At 41.9% G+C, this 21679-nt stretch overlaps 1 protein-coding gene across 3 annotated transcripts in view; it reads right to left on the bottom strand.

Moving 5' to 3' along the window:
* PRORP (protein only RNase P catalytic subunit) overlaps positions 1–21679 on the bottom strand; it is an 831788-nt gene that overhangs the window by 44534 nt on the left and 765575 nt on the right. The gene's annotated exons all lie outside the window — the stretch shown is intronic.

A 21679-nucleotide genomic window follows, 5' to 3' on the forward strand; every position in this document is an offset into this window, starting at 1 on the left:
TAAATATTTCTGATACCAGTGGTGTCTCAAGTGTATTTAAGACAGTGTTTTCAGGAATTTTGACACCATTCAAAGCCATCCTGGGTATTTTTCCAGACTTTGTCCATTCCATCTTTGGCGGACTTCCTCTCCTTTTGGGACTGGTGGCAGGCATCCTATTTTTGATCCTGTTATTTCGCTATGGCAAACCATGTCACAGACAAAACACCTGCGACAAGGGAAGAAACGATCCTAGACATTGGCTACCCGGACCGCATAACTAGAGTCCTTGGACTAGCACGGCTACGGGACTTGAACATGACTTGGTTTCTTTCATTTAGACCAATGTGGCAACGTTGTGTTATGCCTGTATTAAGGTGCTTGCTATGCGGCGAAGAATGCGTGTTGGACACCTGTTTGACACTACAATCGGATGTGCCATTGGACGCAGAAACCTTGTTGGGTCCGGTAACGGCTCATGCATTGTGCTGCCCCCAGCGGCTACCTATCCTGATGACGGCATTCGTGGAGACTTCACCATTACGATTGGGGTAGTGAAGTACGAGATGAAAGCAGCATCGATCAGGTACGACCTTCAGTCAGCTATGCTGATCAAAACATCAATGAAGGCAAACATGCTCATGAATGCATGGTAACAACTTTTTCAGACTTAGTGGAACTTTCGCAAGAAGCTGTTGACAGTTTTTTCAACAGTCTAAATGATATGATGTTTTCACCAGAGCAGAAGGAATGACTTTGAGCAAACTAGCACACGGAGTTCCCTGCAGACTTGAATTTGGCCTTCAACTTTAAAAATAGAGCAATGAAATGGAACAATTTTTTTTCCTCTCACCTCCCTCAATTCCAAAATATTTACAATTTTTTGGGACACTTATCTTCTGCTTAAAGTAGACATTATTCTTAGAGAACTGAATTTCTATTTTAGGTAGTCAAGAGACATTAGCTACCCTCTAGCATTTTCGTACAAAACTTTATGATTGTGATGGAATGGTCTCGCACTTTTCTTCTGTATAAAAGAGCCATTTCATGTGTAGTTTTCGCAATTTATTCATGCTGGGTTGAAATATGAGTTATATATTTAGCATTATTATACTGCTTATGCATACAGTACATGTGATTGTGTTTCGTATATTTCATAATTCCAAATTTTCAGAATGCATATGAATGTATTTTGGGGTGGTACGCTATACACAAACGCTACTAGTTTCACTATGCCTAAATTTTAAATATGGACATAGTCTACGTGGAGTGGGTGTGATGTATTTCTATAGGTACTGTATCGATCCCCCTATTCCTGACCCTGGTTTGGTTAATAATTAACTAGCAGCCATCCAACGGTGCAAAAACTGTTATCTGATTAAGCCACACCACGGTACAGAAGCGCGTTATCTGATTAGGTCATAACGCATGCCATCTAATTAGACAAGCGATATTCCTCCAGCCCCTGATAAGGAATACGGAGTTCTCAAAACAAATCAAACCTACAGCGACCTGGGAAATTCCCGTAGCCATTGTTTTGATTTCACCGAGAACTTCAGTAAAAGAATGTGCGAACGAACACGTTCGTATGACATCCTTATTGACGTATATATGTCCATCCTTACGTCAATCTCGGCACCTTTAAGGTATAAATATTACCGACATTGCCTTAAGCAAACACACGCGGTGGTGACGAGATTGGAGCAGCGAGACTTGCCGAGGAGCCCAGCAGAGAGCGAAGCCCACAGGCGCTGCCCCGCCTTCCTGACGCGCTGAGAACGAGACGCTGCTTTTCTCCTGCCGAGAAATCCAGCTCCGGCGCTTCCACGCAGCCCTCGCAGGCAGCTGGAATATCAAGACCAGGGATAAGAGATACCGGCCCTCCACCATTCTAGATCTCAGGTACAGAACTGAATAACCCCTTGCAGAGAATTCTTGAGTCAGTCCCTTGGCAAAACAAACTTAACTTAAACTGCTACTTATCTACTCCCGCCCACGTATTAGGCTTAGGTCAGGTACACTGGGGTAGGCGTGGTTAGAAGCACCAGTTGAGTACGATTAGTCAAATGTATATATGTATGTATCTATTTTATCCATTTTAAAGTATCATATGGCTCAGAAACCATATCAATGCTTTTTCAGTATTATTTTATAATTCTGTCTTTACTGTATGCACTTTACTTAACTATAAGTATTGCAATAATAGCGATCCATTTCTCTTGAACGAGAAAAGAGACTGATCAATAAATACCATCTTTTATTGAACACGCCCGTCTCTTCCTTTTCTCTACAATCTGGTGAAACTAAGAATGCACTGAACTGACTGAGTAAAATAAGTTGTCTTTTGTTTTCACACGACTCTAGAGATACACTCTTGATTAGGGGAGAACAAAGTTGTCATGTTCTATGGTTGTCAGAAACTAAATCCCTTCTTGTCTATCCAGAGAGGTTAAAATCCTCCTTGCCTATTCGAGAAAGTTTCTAGTGAACTCTGAGCTAGCTGGCAAACACAAAACTTTAAGTCTAATATCGTCGGTAGAAGACCTAGTTAACCTCTGCCCTAGGTCTATACTATTGAAGATATTATTCCAATGCGCAGAGCCTATTGGGATGATAGGAACTACACTACAAGATAACATATATACAATAGTTCCATGGCTTGGCATTAGCCGGTAGGGAGATTCTCGCTGGAATGGGATGCAATGCTAGCAGAATTTGAGGCTTGTGCTGATTCGCTTCTCGATTAATGATGTAAAATGCGGGTTCACACGCAAGAAACTACATGTTTTCATTACGATATAAGCAATGTGTTAGTCGGAGGAAACAGTGGGGCAGCGTGTCAAAGTACGACGCACGATTTAAGAGGGGGACACACGTGAGCAGAGAGGAGAGATGTTAACGGGAAGAATACAATACACAGATGTATAGATATGTTGGACTTTGCCATAGGGGTACGGAGGTGTGCGATCTGAAAAGTGCTAATAGTGAATGGGGTGGGTGGGGGGGAGTTACGAATAAGTGGGAGTAATACAAAAGAGAATTGAATGATAAGATGATAATTGTACAGTTAGACACACAATGTAGAATGTACGGTATTGTAAATGAGAAATGAACACATGGCTGTACTAAATATTGATGCAATAAAGAAATTTTCCACAAAAAAAAAAAGCCGGTAGGGAGATTACTGATAGCCCAGCCCATATAATAATCATGAGGCGGATAACATGTATACAATAGTTCCATGGCTTGGCATTAGCCGGTAGGGAGATTACTGACAGCCCAGCCCGTATAATAATCATGAGGCAGATAACATGTATAAAATAGTTCCATGGCTTGGCATAAGACAGGGAGGGCGATTACTGATAGCTCAGCCTATATAATAACCATGAGGCTGATAACATATACACAATAGTTCCATGGCTTGGCATAAGCCAGTAGGGAAATTACTGATAGCCCAGCCCGTATAATAATAATGAGGTGGATAACATATACAGAATAGTTACATGGCTTGGCGTAAGCCGGTAGGGAGATTACTGATAGCCCAGCCCGTATAATAATCATGAGGCAGATAACATATATACAATAGTTCCATGGCTTGGCATAAAACAGGGAGGGAGATTACTGATAGCCCAGCCCGTATAATAATCATTAGGCAGATAACATATAAACAATAGTTCCATGGCTTGGCATAAGACAGGGAGGGAGATTACTGATAGCCCAGCCTATAAAATAACCATGAGGCTGATAACATATATATATACAATAGTTCCATGGCTTGGCATAAGCCGGTAGCGAGATTACTGATATCCCAGTCATATAATAATCATGAGGCGGATAACATATAACCAATAGTTCAATGGTTTGGTATAAGCCGGTCGGGAGATTACTGATAGCCCAGCCCATTTAATAATCATGAGGCGGATAACATATATATAATAGTTCCATGGCTTGGCATAAGCCGGTCGGGAGATTACTGATAGCACAGCCCATATAATAATCATGAGGCGGATAACAAATATACAATAGTTCCATGGCTTGGCATAAACCGGTAGGGAGATTACTGATAGCCCAACCCGTCTAATAATCATGAGGCAGATAACATATATACAATAGTTCCATGGCTTGGCATAAGCCGGTCAGGAGATTACTGATAGCCCAGCCCATATAATAATCATGAGGCGGATAACATATAAACAATAGTTTCATGGCTTGGGATAAGCCGGTCGGGAGATTACTGATAGCCCAGCCCATATAATAATCATGAGGCGGATAACATATAAACAATAGTTCCATGGATTGGCATAAGCCGGTCGGGAGATTACTGATAGCCCAGCCCATATAATAATCATGAGGCAGATAACATATAAACAATAGTTCCATTGCTTGGCAGAAGCCGGTCGGGAGATTACTGATAGCCCAGGCCATATAATAATCATGAGGCAGATAACATATACACAATAGTTCCATGGCTTGGCAGAAGCCGGTCGGGAGATTACTGAAAGCCCAGGCCATATAATAATCATGAGGCAGATAACATAAATATAATAGTTCCATGGCTTGGCATAAGCCGGTATAGAGATTACTGATAGCTCAGCCCATATAATAATCATGAGGTATATATACATATACCTATATATATACACATATATACAATAGTTCCATGGCTTGGCATAAGCCGGTAGAGAGATTACTGATGGCTCAGCCAATATAATAATCATGAGGCAGATAACATATACACAATAGTTCCATGGCTTGGCATAAGCCGGTAGAGAGATTACTGATGGCTCAGCCAATATAATAATCATGAGGCAGATAACATATACACAATAGTTCCATGGCTTGGCATAAGCCGGTAGGGAGATTACTGATAGCTCAGTCCATGTTAAGCGCTCTGATACCTACGGGTCTTGTTCGCGCTATACAAAACTTTATAATAAAATAAAATAAAAATATAATAATCAGGAGGCAGATAACATATATACAATAGTTCCATGACTTGGCATAAGACAGGGAGGGAGATTACTGATGGCTCAGCCTGTATAATAATCATGAGGCAGATAACATGTATACAATAGTTCCATGGCTTGGCATTAGCCGGTAGGGAGATTACTGATAGCTCAGTCCATATAATAATCAGGAGGCAGATAACATATATACAATAGTTCCATGACTTGGCATAAGACAGGGAGGGAGATTACTGATGGCTCAGCCTGTATAATAATCATGAGGCAGATAACATATAAACAATAGTTCCATGGCTTGGCATAAGCCGTAGGGAGATTACTGATGGCTCAGCCCGTATAATAATCATGAGGCATATAACATATAAACAATAGTTCCATGGCTTGGCATAAGCCGGTTGTGAGATTACTGATAGCCCAGCCTGTATAATAATCATGAGGCATATAACATATAAACAATAGTTCCATGGCTTGGCATAAGCCGGTCGTGAGATTACTGATAGCCCAGCCCGTATAATAATCATGAGACAGATAACATATAAACAATAGTTCCATGGCTTGGCATAAGCCGGTCGTGAGATTACTGATAGCCCAACCCGTATAATAATCATGAGGCAGATAACATATATACAATAGTTCCATGGCTTGGCATTAGCCGGTAGAGAGATTACTGATAGCCCAGGCCATATAATAATCATGAGGAAGATAACATATATACAATAGTTCCATGGCTTGGCATTAGCCGGTTGGGAGATTACTGATAGCCCAGGCCATATAATAATCATGAGGAAGATAACATATACACAATAGTTCCATGGCTTGGCATAAGCCGGTAGGGAGATTACTGATAGCTCAGTCCATATAATAATCATGAGGAAGATAACATATACACAATAGTTCCATGGCTTGGCATAAGCCGGTCGGGAGATTACTGATAGCCCAGCCCGTATAATAATCATGAGGCAGATAACATATATACCAGTGGTTCCCAAACTTTTTTGACCCGTGGCTCCCTTGACCTAATTGGCAGTGGGCCGTGGCTCCCCACCATTTTTTTAACGGCGCACCGGGGTGCCGCAGCGCACACTTTGGGAACCACCGCAGTAGACCTTTGTACTCTCTACCATTCCTATGTGACTCTTAGAGTTTATCCATTTGTATCTCTTCCTTGAGTGACTTTACAACCTGTACATTTGCAATTTTTTATATTTGTCTCTTCCCTGTGGGACTTTACCACTTGTACATTTGCAATTTATTTCTGTTTATATCTCTTCCCTGTATGACTTTATAATTTGTACATTTGCAATTTTTTACTGCTTGTATCTTTTATGTAACGCATGTAATCCTAAATCCTTATGTATCACAACTGGTTCTTATGTAAAGCGCTCTGACACCTAACGGTAATGCTCCTTCCTTGCGAATAAAAACAATTGAGTACCCTTCCCTCAAAAAGTATTTGCCACAAAGAAATATTTGTAAGCTATATTTTAAAATATCCATTTCTTTGTACACTTGCTATCACACTTATTCGAGGCTGTCCACCTCTATTCGATACATCCAAACCGGAAGTAAGTGTACTGGCCCCACTGTAGAAATCCACCTCTGCAACAGTAATTATTAACACAACCTTTGCTGTTTTGACAGCTTTCTCCCACTCTATTTTCTGCCGTGCTGTCAGCCGCAAGAACGTGTTCGAAACTAATTCTGCCTACAATTAATGCAATTCCGATTTATGACACAAGACGCACCCAGCAAAGTAAAATGGAAAGCACCAGAGCTTTTTGTAACTTGCATTTACCATCAACAAAAACACAATGCACAGGGTAAGACGTTCATTCAGGAACAAAGACTACTGCTTAAACTCTGAAACAACCCATAGAGAAATGTCCACAGCACTCCGTAATCGCATCGAGCTCTTAATTGAGCCATTTAAATGCAGAGGGCGAGGGCTGGGATCACCTTCAGCACAAAGGAGCGAAATCCTGGGCGGCGCCGCGGGGCCCCTGGCTTCTCATCACGGCGCACCGGGGCGCCGCGGCGCACACTTTGGGAACCACAGATATATACAATAGTTCCATGGCTTGGCATAACCCGGTCTGGAGATTACTGATAGCCCAGGCCATATAATAATAATGAGTTGGATAACATATATACAATAGTTCCATGGCTTGGCATAAGCCGGTAGGGAGATTACTGATAGCCCAGGCCATATAATAATCATGAGGAAGATAACATATATACAATAGTTCCATGGCTTGGCATAAGCCGGTAGAGAGATTACTGATAGCCCAGGCCATATAATAATCATGAGGAAGATAACATATATACAATAGTTCCATGGCTTGGCATAAGCCGGTAGAGAGATTACTGATAGCCCAGCCCGTATAATAATCATGAGGAAGATAACATATAAACAATAGTTCCATGGCTTGGCATAAGCCGGTAGAGAGATTACTGATAGCCCAGGCCATATAATAATCATGAGGAAGATAACATGTATACAATAGTTCCATGGCTTGGCATAAGCCGGTAGAGAGATTACTGATAGCCCAGGCCATATAATAATCATGAGGAAGATAACATATATACAATAGTTCCATGGCTTGGCATAAGCCGGTAGAGAGATTACTGATAGCCCAGGCCATATAATAATCATGAGGAAGATAACATATATACAATAGTTCCATGGCTTGGCATAAGCCGGTAGAGAGATTACTGATAGCCCAGGCCATATAATAATCATGAGGAAGATAACATATATACAATAGTTCCATGGCTTGGCATAAGCCGGTAGAGAGATTACTGATAGCCCAGGCCATATAATAATCACGAGGAAGATAACATATATACAATAGTTCCATGGCTTGGCATAAGCCGGTAGAGAGATTACTGATAGCCCAGGCCATATAATAATCATGAGGAAGATAACATATATACAATAGTTCCATGGCTTGGCATAAGCCGGTAGAGAGATTACTGATAGCCCAGCCCGTATAATAATCATGAGGAAGATAACATATAAACAATAGTTCCATGGCTTGGCATAAGCCGGTAGAGAGATTACTGATAGCCCAGGCCATATAATAATCATGAGGAAGATAACATGTATACAATAGTTCCATGGCTTGGCATAAGCCGGTAGAGAGATTACTGATAGCCCAGGCCATATAATAATCATGAGGAAGATAACATATATACAATAGTTCCATGGCTTGGCATAAGCCGGTAGAGAGATTACTGATAGCCCAGGCCATATAATAATCATGAGGAAGATAACATATATACAATAGTTCCATGGCTTGGCATAAGCCGGTAGAGAGATTACTGATAGCCCAGGCCATATAATAATCATGAGGAAGATAACATATATACAATAGTTCCATGGCTTGGCATAAGCCGGTAGAGAGATTACTGATAGCCCAGGCCATATAATAATCACGAGGAAGATAACATATATACAATAGTTCCATGGCTTGGCATAAGCCGGTAGAGAGATTACTGATAGCCCAGGCCATATAATAATCATGAGGAAGATAACATATATACAATAGTTCCATGGCTTGGCATAAGCCGGTAGAGAGATTACTGATAGCCCAGGCCATATAATAATCACGAGGAAGATAACATATATACAATAGTTCCATGGCTTGGCATAAGCCGGTAGAGAGATTACTGATAGCCCAGGCCATATAATAATCATGAGGCAGATAACATATATACAATAGTTCCATGACTTGGCATTAGCCGGTAGGGAGATTACTAATAGCCCAGCCCGTATAATATTCATGACGCAGATTGTGATGTATTTCTATAGGTACTGTATCGATCCCCCTATTCCTGACCCTGGTTTGGTTAATAATTAACTAGCAGCCATCCAACGGAGCAAAAACCGTTATCTGATTAAGCCACACCACGGCACAGAAGCGCGTTATCTGATTAGGTCATAACGCATGCCATCTAATTAGACAAGCGATATTCCTCCAGCCCCTGATAAGGAATACGGAGTTCTAAAAACAAATCAAACCTACAGCGACCTGGGAAATTCCCGTAGCCATAGTTTTGATTTCACCGAGAACTTCAGTAAAAGAATGTGCGAACGAACCCGTTCGTATGACATCCTTATTGACGTATATATGTCCATTCTTACGTCAATCTTGGCACCTTTAAGGTATAAATATTACCGACATTGCCTTAAGCAAACACACGCGGTGGTGACGAGATTGGAGCAGCGAGACTTGCCGAGGAGCCCAGCAGAGAGCGAAGCCCACAGGCGCTGCCCCACCTTCCTGACGCGCTGAGAACGAGACGCTGCTTTTCTCCTGCCGAGAAATCCAGCTCCGGCGCTTCCACGCAGCCCTCGCAGGCAGCTGGAATATCAAGACCTGGGATAAGAGATACCAGCCCTCCACCATTCTAGATCTCAGGTACAGAACTGAATAACCCCTTGCAGAGAATTCTTGAGTCAGTCCCTTGGCAAAACAAACTTAACTTAAACTGCTACTTATCTACTCCCGCCCACGTATTAGGCTTAGGTCAGGTACACTGGGGTAGGCGTGGTTAGAAGCACCAGTTGAGTACGATTAGTCAAATGTATATATGTATGTATCTATTTTATCCATTTTAAAGTATCATATGGCTCAGAAACCATATCAATGCTTTTTCAGTATTATTTTATAATTCTGTCTTTACTGTATGCACTTTACTTAACTATAAGTATTGCAATAATAGCGATCCATTTCTCTTGAACGAGAAAAGAGACTGATCAATAAATACCATCTTTTATTGAACACGCCCGTCTCTTCCTTTTCTCTACAATCTGGTGAAACTAAGAATGCACTGAACTGACTGAGTAAAATAAGTTGTCTTTTGTTTTCACACGACTCTAGAGATACACTCTTGATTAGGGGAGAGCAAAGTTGTCATGTTCTATGGTTGTCAGAAACTAAATCCCTTCTTGTCTATCCAGAGAGGTTAAAATCCTCCTTGCCTATTCGAGAAAGTTTCTAGTGAACTCTGAGCTAGCTGGCAAACACAAAACTTTAAGTCTAATATCGTCGGTAGAAGACCTAGTTAACCTCTGCCCTAGGTCTATACTATTGAAGATATTATTCCAATGCGCAGAGCCTATTGGGATGATAGGAACTACACTACATGGCGCCCAACGGTTTGGATAGGCGATAAAACTAACGCAAGACACTAGAGTAACTCAGTCGTGCTTTTTCACACAGAGCCCCTTTTTCCCCATAATACTCCAAAGACGTCTGGAGTGGGTGAAAGGTCATATCCGCCAAACTTCGCAGGAGGAGACTCCTATGTATGGTTCTTGGTTTATTCAACGTTGAAGGATATACTGTTCCAAAATATTGTGCATCTAATCTTTGTTTTCGTGGAAACCTGATCTGCAAACAAACAACAAAATAACCTTTCTAACAGTAAAATGTCAGACAGTGAAGTAGAAAGGGAGACAGCTAGAATAGCAGCTGAGCTCACAGCAGCTGATAATACTCTGCTACAAAATGACCCGGATATAATACTCATCCCGGTCAACATAAGAAAATCTATAACTTTAAAACTTATAGAAAATGGACTGACACCAAGAGGTGGTACAGTCATATTCGTAATTGAGGCACACGAATGAATGAATGAATGAATGGAATTATTTGTAGAGCGCACGATGGCCAAAGCGGCTTCCTGGCGCTGAGAGCTCTAGAGGACAGAACAGACAGGGCCAGGAGGTTTAGCGGGGGTAGGCCAGGGCAAACAGAAAAGTTTTTAGCGCTTTACGAAAGTGTGAGAGAATGGGGATAGAACGCAAAGAAAGAGGAAGGGAGTTCCAGAACCGGGGAGCAAGAACAGAAAATCTAGTTCCACCAGTGCGAGATTTGTGGAAACGGGGAACAGTGAGGAGGGCAAAAGAGGATGAACGAAGAGTGCGGGCAGGGATGTGACGAGAGATCAGAGAATTGATGAAAGCCGGTGCAGAGTGATCAAGGGCCCGATAAACAAGGCACCCTAGTTTGAACAAAGATCTCTGCAGAATAGGTAACCAGTGGAGGGATTTAAGGACAGGAGTGATGTGATGGGTTTTGGGTAAGTGAAAGATGAGACGGGCAGCCTGATTTTGGGTAGCTTGAAGGCGGCGGGTTTCGTAGGCAGGAATGCCAGCGAACAAGCTATTGCCATAATCCAGGCGGGAAGTGATAAGGGCAGAGATAATGATTTTAAGAGAGTCCAGAGAGAAAAAGCGGGAAATTTTTCGGATGAGCCGAAGGGAAAGGAAGCAAGAGGACACCACGGCGCTGACCTGGCCGTGCATGGACAGGTCCTGACTGACTTTGATGCCCAATGTTTTAACGGAGGGAACCGGAGTGGGAGGGGGGGCCAAGAATAGGGGGCCAGAAGGCAGGGGACCAAAGCCTGGATGAGCCGCCAATCAAGACAAGCTCAGTCTTATCTGGATTGAGCTTGAGGTGGTTGGCGCCCATCCACCCAGAAATAAAGACCATAGTGGAATAGAAGAAAGATCGAGAATGAGAAGAAGAAGAAAGATCAAAGACGAGCTGGAGGTCATCAGCGTAATTATACACAGAGACCCCCAGCTCAAGAAGGGAAGAGATAAGTGGATGGATGTAAAGATTGAAAAGAAGGGGAGAGAGGGAGGAACCTTGGGGAACCCCACAGGGCACCGGGAGGGGGGGAGCGGAAAAACCGGGGAGGTGAACAGCTTGAGAACGTCCTGCCAAGAAGGACGTGATCCAAGAAAGGGCAAGGCCTTGTATGCCCGCTGCGCTGACACGGTCCAAAAGAATGTTATGGTCGACCGTGTCAAACGCAGCGGACAAGTCGAGGAGAATCAAAGCTTGGGGAGAGTTGACGTCGGCCTTGGCTTTAAGCTCGTCAAGGACGGCAAGCACCACGGTTTCAGTCGAATGACCCGAGCGAAAACCCGCTTGATGAGAAGCAAGGAGTTGGTTCTGATCGACATAGGCAGAGAGACAGGAGGTGACGTAAGATTCTAGAATTTTAGCAAGAAAGGGAAGAAGAGAAATAGGTCTGAAATTAGAGGGAAGAGAAGAGTCAAGACCAGGTTTTTTAAGAATGGGGGAAACAATAGCAGATTTAAATGAAGAAGGGACCAATCCGGTGGAAAGGGAGGCATTGAGAAGGGAAAGAGGGGTGGTAGGACAGGAGGAGAAGAGAGTTTTAAGAATGCGGGCAGGGGCACAGTCGGTGGGAGAGCCGGACTTGGTTTTAGTGAGCAGAGCTAAGAAAGAACAAGCTAGCTGAACAAGACTGGCCACCCGAGTTTGTCAGGGAGTGCCCACATGGCGAAGAAATAATTATGCCTGCCTTCTCAAATCATATTCCAATTCACAAAAAATATACACTTGCAAGAAAGTGGGCAGTAGCTCAAGCCCCTGCCTTATATAAAAATCATGTGGAATGGGATGAGGACTCTCCTCCTCACAAAATCCAGTTAAAATCACAACCTACTGCACAGAGGCAGTACCCAATTAAGCAAGAAGCTAAAAAACAGGTAAAAGAGATCCTAGATCAACTTGAATACCAGGGGGTGATTGAAACTTGTACCTCACAAATGAACAACCCTTTGTTTCCTGTCTCCAAACCAGACAATTCATATCGTCTTGTTTTGGACTACAGACACCTTAACTCATGTTAAAACTCGCATAGTGCTGCACTAATGAATAACATAGTGCGCAAAAAATACAATCCGGTGGAAAGGGAGGCATTGAGAAGGGAAAGAGGGGTGGTAGGACAGGAGGAGAAGAGAGTTTTAAGAATGCGGGCAGGGGCACAGTCGGTGGGAGAGCCGGACTTGGTTTTAGTGAGCAGAGCTAAGAAAGAGTCTAAGGAGAGGGGCGGGAAAGAGGAAAAGGAGGATCTAGGCGCAGAGGGAACAGAGTGAATTGGAGTAAAGGGAGTAGCCGAAATGTTAGATTTAATTTTAACAATCTTCTCGATGAAGAAGTTGTTTAACGAAGAGCAGAGAGCCTGGGAGGGAGTAAAGTGAGGGCAAGCACAGAGGTATTCTATTCATGGATAAACTTTCCAGCAGCAAACGCTGTAACAAAGGACTTCCACTATTACAAAATAGAGGAACCTCGTAATGAGTACACTCCTTTCGAGGAGGTGGAAATACCACTCAAATTCCAAGAGCACCTGCTCTTGTTTAATGGCGCCCTAAAACATAATAATCACATCACCAGGCTCGGTCCACTAGGTAGACCAGGAGCAACGTGGCCGGTCCTAGCCGGATACACACCACATCCAGACATTGAAGAAATGCCTGCAGCAGACCTTTTAGCACAGCTAAAACAACTAATTAAAATACATAGACAATTAGTCCAATATGTAATGTGGACTTCAACAGTCCAACCAGCAATTAAAATTCCACAGCTGACCCCTACTCAGGGGAACACAAATAAAATTACACCACAGAACATACAGTCCTGTCTAGGTAAAGTACCCACAAAACGGGAACAAATTCCATTCTGGTTAGCACAAAAAATCACTCAAATAGAGGCTGTGTTCCCAGATACCACCTCTGTTGAGAAACACAGGATTCTGACTATCTGTCTTCCAATGGGAATCGCACCACATGTGGAGGACTGTGACACTTGGGGTACAGTCTTTGCTTCCATTTACACAAAAACACATGGTGTACCATCCATGTCAGTAATACCAGATGTGCTAAAACAAATTCAAGATGAATACGTCCAGAACCCGCTTTAACTCTCGGTATGAAATTACTGAAAGACTTCAAGCAGGTCTCGGCAATATTACTAGCCAACATACAGGGAGAAGCAGCAAATGTGGCGATCCGCCAGAGGTTAAAAGAGACAAATATAGCAGACCAACCATCTGAAATTGCAAGAATCATAGAAAAATCCTATGAAGAACTAGGAAGAGATAGTTTGGGTGGAATACCAGTGAAACCCCAACTAGTTGAAAGTCCTGAAAAGGTATTTATAAAAAATAATTTAAACACTCAAAAAAAGAGCTGGGATGGAAATAAACAATCCAATCCTAAAGAAAAAAGATTCCAGTCCAGAGGAAGGTCTCCTCGGCGGAGAGAAAGATCTCCGGACCAAGGACGCAAGTCTCCCCAAAGGGAGCCCTCTGTGAAAAAATACAACCTTAGAAATAGCGATAATATAAAAAAACCTGATAGATATCAAGATATTGATACGCGTCCTTGAAACAGCTAAAAGGGTTTTGAGGAAAATCAGATAATGGCGCTCTGCCTGGGGTATACGTTAAGTTCCGTGAGGAGATGGGTTCTGATGGGTGGCGCGTAAAGAGCGAACGGATTAACCCAAAAACCGTTCCAAGACAATCACAAGATTACCACAAACTGAAAACAGCAAAGCTCTCGCAGCCACAAAGACAGTGTAAATTGGAAGAAAAAAAACAGTTGCAATACATAGGAAAGAAAGCAGCAGATCTCTGTGTTCAAGTTCTTTCAACGAAATTTAATGGGATCCAAGCTCAGCCGACACGTGTTTCATCGTGTTAAAGTGGAGTCAACACGACTCTTCAGGGCTATTAGATAGCTTCAGGCATCCACGGTTGGATGCGCGATTTGACCAAAGTTGATATGTTATCCAGAGAAATTGGCGAGTATGCCAAAATGTTTAAGCGATCACGACCCTGGTTCCGGGTTTTACAAATGTATCTTGCACCAGTAGGGTGAAAATAAACAAACAAAATGTTGCTCGTCTGAATTCGAGGAGACTATGCACGTGTGTGTGACAAAGCCGTACCGGGAGGGGACTCGACAGTGGACAAGTGGATTCTGAGTGTAAGAATCTTCGTAGGTCGTTTAAAGGCTAAGTCTGATAGCCAGAGTCCCTCCTCCGTAGGTTCCCGGTCGCCGTGTTCCATGGACGGACCCTACTGGTGCAAGATACATTTGTAAAACCCGGAACCAGGGTCGTGATCGCTTAAACATTTTGGCATACTCGCCAATTTCTCTGGATAACATATCAACTTTGGTCAAATCGCGCATCCAACCGTGGATGCCTGAAGCTATCTAATAGCCCTGAAGAGTCGTGTTGACTCCACTTTAACACGATGAAACACGTGTCGGCTGAGCTTGGATCCCATTAAATTTCGTTGAAAGAACTTGAACACAGAGATCTGCTGCTTTCTTTCCTATGTATTGCAACTGTTTTTTTTCTTCCAATTTACACTGTCTTTGTGGCTGCGAGAGCTTTGCTGTTTTCAGTTATTGATACGCGTCCCTCTCAATCTTTTCAGACTTCCTCGCAGAAATCGGAAAGAAGAGGACGATCAGAACACAGGGAAGAGCACGTCAAGTCCAAAGACAAGGAACCTGCTCATCAAAATAAAAAATGACAATTTCCAAAGAAGAAGGTAGCCAGTATTAAAGTAATAAATCATGCCGAGAATACTGAGGACACAGCTGAAAAACGGAGAATGGGCTCAGACAATGCTAGACAGCGCAGCAGAAGTGAGCATAGCTCGCAAAGTCCTTATGAATCATCTGGAGACAGTGGACACGAATGAATACATTCAAGTGGAAACTGCAGATACCAGAGTTAGCAAACCTCATAAAATATATGAAATAACATTGCGTATAGAGGGGGATAAGACTAGAAAAATAAGGGGTCTATTTTGGGATAATCTCTCCAAGGGCTATGACATCCTTCTAGCTGAACAAGACTGGCCACCCGAGTTTGTCAGGGAGTGCCCACATGGCGAAGAAATAATTATGCCTGCCTTCTCAAATCATATTCCAATTCACAAAAAATATACACTTGCAAGAAAGTGGGCAGTAGCTCAAGCCCCTGCCTTATATAAAAATCATGTGGAATGGGATGAGGACTCTCCTCCTCACAAAATCCAGTTAAAATCACAACCTACTGCACAGAGGCAGTACCCAATTAAGCAAGAAGCTAAAAAACAGGTAAAAGAGATCCTAGATCAACTTGAATACCAGGGGGTGATTGAAACTTGCACCTCACAAATGAACAACCCTTTGTTTCCTGTCTCCAAACCAGACAATTCATATCGTCTTGTTTTGGACTACAGACACCTTAACTCATGTTAAAACTCGCATAGTGCTGCACTAATGAATAACATAGTGCGCAAAAAATACAAAACAACATTAGACATCTCTAATGGATTCTTTTGTCAAAATATAGCACCAGAGAGCAGATATTTGACGGCGTTCTCAATAAATGGCGCGCAAAAATGTTTTTGTCGTTTGCCCCAGGGGTTCAAGAACAGCCCAGGATTATTCTCAGCGAGAGTAACAGAATTACTACAAACGTATGATGACGAGGCATTATCTTATGTCGACGACATCTATCTAACAGACGATGACTTGGATACTCACTTGAAGAGAGTGAACACCATAATACTTGGGTTCGCAGCAGAGGGTTACAAATTCAACTTTAAAAAGTCAAGAATTGCCCATCCAACAGTCCTGTTTTTAGGATATGAACTATCAAGTGAAGGCAAAAGCCTGGCTGACAGTTTCCTAGAGAAATGTGCTGCAATCCAAGCACCTAGAACACTAAAAAACCTACAATCGATTCTCGGCTTCCTAAATTTCGGAAGAACATACATTATAAATTACGCAGAAAGGGTCAAACCCCTTTATGATCTAATAAAACCAGATTTTAAAAGAATCAATTGGACTCAAAAACACACAGAAATTTTGAGATCTTTACAAACAGACATGTTAATTAAAACAAAATTACAAACACGTGATAACACACGCAACCTTGTGATTCGAGTCATCCCAGGAAGATGCGGATTCACATACCTGACCTCTAATGAGGGAGAAAAGGTACCAATTGCATACAAATCACACTTGTACACAGAAGCTGAAAAAACGTTCAGCATTAAAGAAAACATTGTTCATGCGGTTCAAACGGCTATAGCAAGAGAAAAAGACCAAGCTGACGGAAGACGTATTACAGTCAGAACAGCAGAATCAGCCTTTGAGGCATTAACAACCCCATGTAATTTACCAACTACAGCATTGAATCCAGAATGGATACAATGGGTAAATTCAATTGCTACGGACAAAATAAAATACTATTTTGATCCAGAACTGAAAGAATTAAAATATCTAGAATATAAGAGACAATACCCTCTGCCAATCGACATTCTGCCCTTACAACAGTACGCCTGTGTAATTTATACAGACGGCCATGCTCAACCACCTGGGTGGGGAGAACAAGCATACAACCCCACATGTGAAATTACAAAAGAAGTATGGCGTGGAGGAAAACTGAGACCTCTATTAATAAAAACAAACTCAGTAGAAACTAATTCAGAACAACAAACTGAAATAATAGCATTGAAAATGGCGCTGGATAATGCCGATCGCGAATTCCCGACACTTATAGTGTCCGATTCGCATTACTGCGTCAAATCATACAATAACGATTTGCAGAAATGGATTCAGAATGGTTACAAAGATGACACAGGTGCCACAATAAAGCAGAAAGCGCGTTGGGAACAAGTAGTTCTTTTAAAGAAAGAACTACCAAAAACTCAAGTGATACATTCAGTGAGTCATCAGCGTGATGGCGTTCACGTTGCAGGGAATTCATTGGCTGAGACAGCCACAGCGGGAGCAACTAAACCGGCTTCCGTAGCTACAAAAAAGCGTACAGTAAAAAACATTGACGGTGAAACAGTGCTGGCGGTGAAAACGTCATCAAAGGGCGACTGCTCAGCGCTACCGATCAATTACCCACTCAACTATACATACATAATCGATGCAAACTCCGTTCCTTTTGCTCGAATCCCTGGAGTGGGGGATAGAGTAATTCCAAACACGGAAAGGAGAAGCTTGTTAATAGCGGACGCACACATGGGTGAGGGTCTTAGTCACCTCAAGCTTAAAGATTCTCTGGAAGAATTACAATCAGTGTACTGGTGGCCAGGCATGAGCCTGCATCACCACATTTTTGTAAAAAACTGCCCAGACTGCAACAGAGATCGCAGCGGCGAGAGAAACGGTGTATTACCATGGCGTTTCACTCCAGACGGGCTAGACAATAGTCAATAAAACGAACAAAAAGAATATATAAAATAAAAAAATAAAAAATAAATAAAAAAAGCGTCAGATTAACATAAAAAGACTAAATTTCACTTATAATGTAGACCCCAGCGCTCGGCTGACGTCTGGACTGTTATAAAAAGATTTGCGAGTCTATAATGGCATATACGCTAGGAGCATGCTACGTTTTGACTAATAATTTCCCTTTAGCCCTGAAGCTTATGGGGAAGTATGGCCAAATGAGCATTGCATAGCGGGACTCTTCTCACTTCCTTCCTGAGGGATACGGGATGGTGTAAAGAAAAAACCAAGGCATAAAGCTATCTATAATGGAAAAGGTATTAGGTTCGGGAGCTGGGTGGGTCAAACATCTAATAAGTGTCCAACGTAGTCTAAATAACCTGCCAAGTGATGCTCTGAGGGGATTCAGTCCGTACGAACTATTGTTCGGGACTAGAATGATGATCCAAGATCTTGACAGTCAGACTTCAGTGGTTAAAGACAAAAGCTTTGATATCAAAGATCGTTTGGCTATTTTGCAGGACTTAAACGAAACAAGAAAAGACCTGAGCAACATAAAGCTGAAACAGCAGCCAAAGACCACTGAAGAGAACCCACCTGTCCCAGCAAGACCTGTCTGGATTCCAAAAGTCGGGGATCTAGTCAGAGAAAAGATCGCGGTAAAGAAGGAATTTGGGCCTTCTTACAGGAAAGCAGTTCCTGTCTTGTCTATCAACGGGACAAGATCAGTAGTACTACCGCCCCTTGCTGGTAAAAAGGAGAACAGAGTTGTATCCATCGACTTTGTAAAACCACAATCATGTGGCCGATAACAAACAGTAGGCCAAGTGGACTCCCAAGAAGTAGTAGAACACCGATGTTTGCTACAAATCCAGAGGTTCAAACTAAGAGGCTAATCACATTCGAAATGCCCACAGAACGTCAACAAGGAATATGCAACAAAGCAATGGAACTTGAACCTCTAAAAACCCAAATAAAAACATTTAGTCAAGACACACCAACCTACAATGAAGTAACATATGAGTATGCTGATAAAACAAAGGAAACTTCTAGAACAAAAAGTAATCCAGAAGCAATTGGAACAATTGACAGAACAGCATCCGGCTACTTCATCAACTTCGATGACTCATCTGAAGATCTGAGTGAATCTAAGAAACAGCCATCAACAAAAACATTTAAAGACAAAGCTAAGGAACTTTTTCAACAGCTGAAAGAAACCTATCTGATTTCTCCATGGATTGAATTTTGGGTGGCCTTAGGTGCATTTATCCTCATACTTTGGCTCATCATGGTACTATGCTTGGGACATTTCATTGAAGGAAAATATGCTAAAATGGACACAGCAAGCCAGAAAATCAACTTGGTCCTTAAACCACACACATCTTCACACGTCGAGAAAAGAGAACTTTCTTCAGTGAACTTCACAGCCAATCCTACACCAGGCGGTGTAGCATGGGACAAAACTGATTATGAAATCTATGGTCCGGTTGAAATCCTGAAGTATCCACACCAATTCAAGATCTCATTGAGTGACTTTGTAAAACCAAGCACATTTGCTGATGATTGGGACTTTGAAAGTATTAATGATATGATGTCTGATCTTGTGATGTCTGCTAAATTTACAGAACATGATTATTTGCAGGGTTCGTCTAATTATGATCAAATGTTCTGCTACAACCACTATGGTAACCATTATCTACACAAATCTGCACAACCTAGAAATGTTTTAAATTATAACCAATGGGAACATTGTGCTACTCCTCCAAAAGGTAGCTCGAAAACATTTTATGATAAATATTCATACTTTTCAGGGTTTAACACAAGTAATGCAGAAACATTTTATTTCAAATTGTCAAATAAGACAGGTATGAAGACCATGCTTACAAACACAAAATTGATATATTCCGATTCATTTTTTGAGCAAATGAATACATTTGGTTTTGATTTCTGGAACAATAATATTGAAGCAAAAACTGTTTGGGGTACAAGAGATTGGCAAGTACAAGGTATAGAATCATTGTTTAGAGCCTGTATGATCCCAGAACAAATTATATTTTTGAATGACACTATTCAACAAACTACCTGTCTTGGCTTAGCCAAAATCAAAGATTTAAACAAACCGTCTATTCCGAAGCCAACAGTGAACAGTAACAGCTCTATAGATGTTGAGATAGACGTAAACCATATACTAAACCAAAACAGAACACATCCTGAATGGAAACAATGGTTGATCTGGCCCACAGATACTAATAACTGTCAAGACAGATTCCTGAACAAAATACAGGGGTTCACATTGACCAGGCCAGACCCTAGATATTCCCAAAGACAACATCCAGGGATAGTAACCACCTACAGCGTGGGCAAGCTCTGCCTTCAATGGCTACAAACGTCCACACTGGCAGAAATTAAGCAACACCTAACTTTACTTACAGAAGGTGCTGACTTGCGTGATTTCATTATGGGATCACGCAAACAGCGTCAAAAACGTTTCATAGCGGCCTCTATATATGCAGCTTATAACGAAGCCTGGAAAGAAACTCAAATTGAGACAGCAGAGAAAATACGGGAAATTGACCGTATTAATTTGGAAAAATCACTTTCTGTGGTGGACAATGGGTTAATGACTCTGTCCTCCAGAATATATTCTCTGGACAGCATTGTGTCGTCAGCAATCGATATAATATCGCAAGACTTACTGTTGTTACAACACGGTCAGTCCCAGTTGCGTTCTATTGTACAGCTTGGGCTGGACGTTACAAAATCTGCGTTCAACCTATGTGCCTTGGCGTTTAATCAACACAACGTCATTATTTTATATCTTTAACCTTACTGATAAACAAATCAGTATGGCACAGAAGGGTGCTGACTATACAATTCTGAGCATTGAAAAACTTGAGAGATTACCATTGACAATGTCAGAACGACCTGTCATTGAATGGATAATACATGGAATAATAAATATTCCGATAGTTACTTTCCAGTTTCAATACTGCCAAAAATATATACAGGCAGGCCAGTATGAAAGGTTGGGTAAATGATACATTAAGTCAACATGGAACTTGCCCTATACACACAAATGTGTCAGTAATAAAGGCCAGAAAGTGTTTCTTAGTGGCGATAATTGTGCAAGATCACTAAGCGGTACACTTCTGTGTCAGGGTATTAGCTTGCATGGAGCCTGTGAAGGGACTTCAAATAACCTTTCATGTTACCAGCTAGGCACACCTGCAACACAAATAGAACCATTCTTTAGGAGACTCTCAAACGGGAGTTACATTCTAATAGTAGATCGCAGATGTTGTAGTTTGCTGCCCGGAAAACCTTATCTCATAACCGTGACTAGGAAGGTCATGTGCTGTGGACGGGTATTGTTCCCGAACGATTCCCCAGACAGGGAGGCAAGGTTATGGCCCGATTTGAAAATTGCTTCTATTCGAATTGATACTTTAAGCAGAATGAAGACAGTGCTCCTACAGACGCCGACCAGGCTAACGTCATCAAAAGAAACGTATGATCTCCAAGTTGCAAGGACAACGGCAGAGATTCATTTATTGTTATCAACAAATTCCCCCATACATTTCGCAGAAATACTGAACGAAATCTTAAATATTTCTGATACCAGTGGTGTCTCAAGTGTATTTAAGACAGTGTTTTC

Source organism: Lissotriton helveticus, chromosome 9 (assembly GCF_964261635.1).
Source record: "Lissotriton helveticus chromosome 9, aLisHel1.1, whole genome shotgun sequence".
In the NCBI taxonomy this organism is placed as follows: Eukaryota; Metazoa; Chordata; class Amphibia; order Caudata; family Salamandridae; genus Lissotriton; species Lissotriton helveticus.